This window comes from Mya arenaria, chromosome 10 (genome assembly GCF_026914265.1).
Source record: "Mya arenaria isolate MELC-2E11 chromosome 10, ASM2691426v1".
Classification (NCBI taxonomy): domain Eukaryota; kingdom Metazoa; phylum Mollusca; class Bivalvia; order Myida; family Myidae; genus Mya; species Mya arenaria.
The window spans coordinates 54835094-54839461 of record NC_069131.1 but is presented as its reverse complement, the minus strand read 5'-3'; positions in this window follow the sequence as shown (position 1 = coordinate 54839461).

The window sequence follows — 4368 nt, the reverse complement described above, 5'->3', positions numbered from 1 at the left end:
AAACATACTGCTAACTAATTTCTTTATCAGAAAAGTTCTTCAAGTGATATTTGCTTGAAAAAAATATGGAAAAATCACCTAACAAGCAACTCCTTATGCAAACGATGAGACGGCAAACATATTGTGCGATTATTCTGGCAACAACAATGATTAAATTCCACCCAAACAAGCTACAAAATGATGTTAATCCATTTATATAATCTTTCTTGAAAACAAAATATATTACACTTAAATCAAAACGTTGAAAAAAAAATGAGCATCATCTAGTACCAAAAGATTAATTTATGTTTGTATGTGTATGATAATTCATTATACTGTCGAAACAAAACACATAATGAGGGCAACAGTTCAACTTTAAAGCAAATTCTGTCATATTTGATACAACGCAGATGTAGCAGATTGTTAAGTCAATGTTTGTCTTCCACTATAACTAATAAAATGTGTTTCTATTTCGAGATCGACATGATTTTAACAAAATATCCAAAATTTAAGGTATCTTTACTGGTTTCAAGTATTTGGTGATTTCGATTTGCAGTATTCGGATGTAGTGTCTATCATCAGCGGGATGCAAAAAAAATTAAACCCTAAGTTTCCCATGATAAAATCATTTACATTTCATCTAAGATAACCGCCGAAATCCAAGATAGCTTCCGCCACTTTTACAATCAGCCTCCTTAACCACCAAAGGTTTCTGTACAAGCCCGTTTAGGTCTGCCATTACAGAAATGAACACTTTTCAGAAGGGATATACTAACGTCAGTGCATTTCGATATAATTAATGTATATAAAACCAAACAACACATGTGCAGCGCTAAAAAAACATATTTTGCGCCAAATGATCCTATATTAGTAACCATAGAGGCTATTCATAGCTTATCAAAGCCATACCCATCTATACAAATGTCTACTAAGATGTCTCCAAAATATAACATATTTTAGCAACCATTCTTCTAAAAAAACGAATAAGATTATATGTGAGCCTTTCCTGCACATAGAAGGACTTCAAAGCCACACGAGCCAATGTGTTGCTTGACAAAGGCCTACGTTTGTCCTCATTGACATAAAGTTGTGAAAAATAACCGGGGGAAGGTTGCCCAAAACCTGTCAAATTTATCGTTGTGTTACCTTATTCGTGTGTTAAATCCATAGCAGACCGTTACTTGCTAGTCAGCGAATTGAAAAAGAAAAAAGGACAACAACGGCTAATTTCACTTTTGATATTTTAGTAATTGAGAAATGTTAAGGTGGATTTAAATCTAGGAAAATACTGATTAACAACTTAACTGATAAAATTACGAACGCTAAAACATTGAAGATTAGTTCTAAATTCTAAAATAGTCAACTTATTACCTCGTTCGTATAATGAATTCGTTTTTGGTATTTCGTTCATACCGAAAATCATTCACCAAGAGGTAGATAACAATAAACATAAGAATGATATACCGGCATCGCTCAAAACGAAGAAGAAGAAGAAGAAGAAGAAGAAGAAGAAGAAGAAGAAGAAGAAGAAGAAGAAGAAGAAGAAGAAGAAGAAGAAGAAAAAGAAGAAGAAAGAAAGAATAAAAAGAAGTTAAATGAGGCATATAACAGTATTGAGTTTCTAATTATTTTATTATAAGTTGTGTGATATCCGTTTCATTATATTCATGTTCATCAAATAGAGTGTCATAGCGTAGTGGCCAATCTTACATAAACAGAGCAACGGCTCCAAATACAAAGCTAATTGAGTAAATAAACTGCTTAGATTGATTAAAGTATCTGAAGCTCTGACTAAACGCATTAAATGTGTAGAAACCTAGCATAAACATGTACAAACCAACTGACTCAGGACATTATCTAAAACTGTTACATGTTTTTTGGTAAGATTTGTTGCCAATCCTAACGTTTGAAAGACGGGCGTAGCATAATAAATTCGAGGCCAGATTGCAGCGTCAAAAGGAAATATAGTTCATTAAAATATGAAACCAGTAGCCTCCTTGCTAAGCGCTTGGCATTAAAGGGTAGTAGTGAGAAAATGGTGTACTCAGTACTGGTTAATGTCAAGAAGGTTCGATGCTATAAATCGGCGCTTTACACACAGCACGTTGAACCAGGAGATGTCTTCGGAAAGAGCTAGTGTATGGCAACTGGATTGAGTGTATCACACTCACTATTACATTATAAAGTAATTTAGAATATGCATCTAGAATGTTTCATGTGAAAACTCAAAATTCCCATAATTGAAGCATTCTGTAGTTTTATATCCTAGTATAAATGTTTCGAGTGCAACATACACTTTTAGCACCTACCCAGCGAAAGCTCTCTATTATAGCGTTTAGTTTACTAAGGTGGCAGAAGGCAACGGGTTCAATCCTGATCGTGTTTAACCGAAAAACTGTAATATATAGTACCAATAGGCTCATTGAATAACGCTTAGCCTTAACATGTTAGTACTAGGAACATGATTTAATCAAAACTGGCAATTCTATAGCTCGCAGTGGTGTTTTACACCGAGCACGTTAAAGAAGGAAGTTTCTCCACAAAAAGGGTATCGCACATATAGACTAAAACAATTGCATGTTTTAGGTGGCATAAGTTCATAAATATAACCTGTGTCTACAAAACTGAAATAATTCATTCCGTTTTGGCAATATAATAACGACATAATGCACTTGCAGCATTATAGAAATTTCCAAAATTACTTTACACTACTTATCAGATAATTTGTTGGTCTAGTCTGCTTGGACAATTTATATGGTGTCTTTGTTAATTGAGAAAAACATGTATTTATATGAGAGGAACAAACATCAGTTTCTTAAAGTATACATATTACTTTTAGATACTCACGCAAACATGTCATTTTGAATAGCCGAACGTTTTGCTTATTCATTATGGACTGACCTAACCGGCGTATACTTTAAGCCATTAAGGCCATGGTGGTTATCATAACAGGAATGTGTAAAATCAAAACCACAACTTGCGTGACCACGATTTTTAATTCCATGCACACAAGCACACATACTTCATATTTTATGTCGATTTCCGTGTTATTTACATAATAGTTTGTGACCTAGGATTGTAAACGGAATTCTTACGAGTGTAAATGCTCCTCGGGGAATTAACTTGCCTCCTTCTGAAATATGTGTTTTTGAGAATGAATACATTAAAATTATTATCTGTTATGAATGGTAAAACGCCAACATGTCGAATGCAAAAATACAAAGAACATGAATCATTTGACATTTTGTAATAGCAACATGAGCATGATATAAAAAAAAACGTGACAATGATTATACTGAATAAGATAATTGATAAATGTTAGGTTGCGTGCACAAACACTGGTTAAACCCCGAAGCGCACTCTTGTTTTATCTAGCTTTTTACGGTGGTAATTCCAACATATACTGATACGTACTGTTATCTGTATTGCAAAACCAAAAGAGCCTGAATAGTTATGCGTCTAATTCAATCAGTTCTTCAAGATGTTTTTTTTTCTATTTTCGAAACTCGAAGACTCGTCGGCGACACATAGTATGACACTAGGAAATAAGTTTTCGACATAATTCTTTGACGTTAGGAATTACGAATATCAGCCAATAAGTTGTTGGCACCCTGGATAGGACTGATGGTTATCATCCTAGCCTGTCATTTAATGACGTTGTGAAAGATTCGATAAAACGTGAACTGAAATCTAGTGTTATCCTGAAGTTGATAATTTTTGCTTTGTCTCTGAGCTGTCAACGTTGTAGATATTTAATATCTTAAGTCAACGGAAAGTCTCAATATTTCACATGCAAGCAAATTCCTGTTAGCCTTTAAGTGTCCGCCTCATTGCCTTAAAACTTTAAATGAAGATAAATCAAGGTACAGAAATATCATTTGATTGTTGTCAGAAAAGATTGCTTGCTACAAATTTTGACTTGAAAAAAGAAAAGAGGGACGTGCGTTTCGATATACTTGACTGTAATGGAGGGGTTAACGCAATTTTCCAGTTCAGTCAGTATGATTGGAAGTACTTTTTCTGGTGAAAAAAACAAACATTAATCGGAACGTTTTTTTTTTAGGGTTGACAACGTTTCCCTTTCCGTTCTATACATTACAGACGAAAAACATCGTCATGGTACAAATTATACGTTGAACACTAGTAATTTGTTTAATTATTTATATGTTCGAGGCATCATTTTGGATTGAAAATATTCTTGAAAAGGATCCATCTGAAAAATTCCTTTGCTGTTTTTTTTTTTTTTTATTATTAAAAGCATTGATATTTTTTAATGTATGAGAATGTTTATATTGAACTACCTATTTGTACTTTCCCGATATGGCAGCTTATTACTCATAATAATACTCCTGATACGCAGGGTTTTTACTTGTCCTGTTCATCTAATAA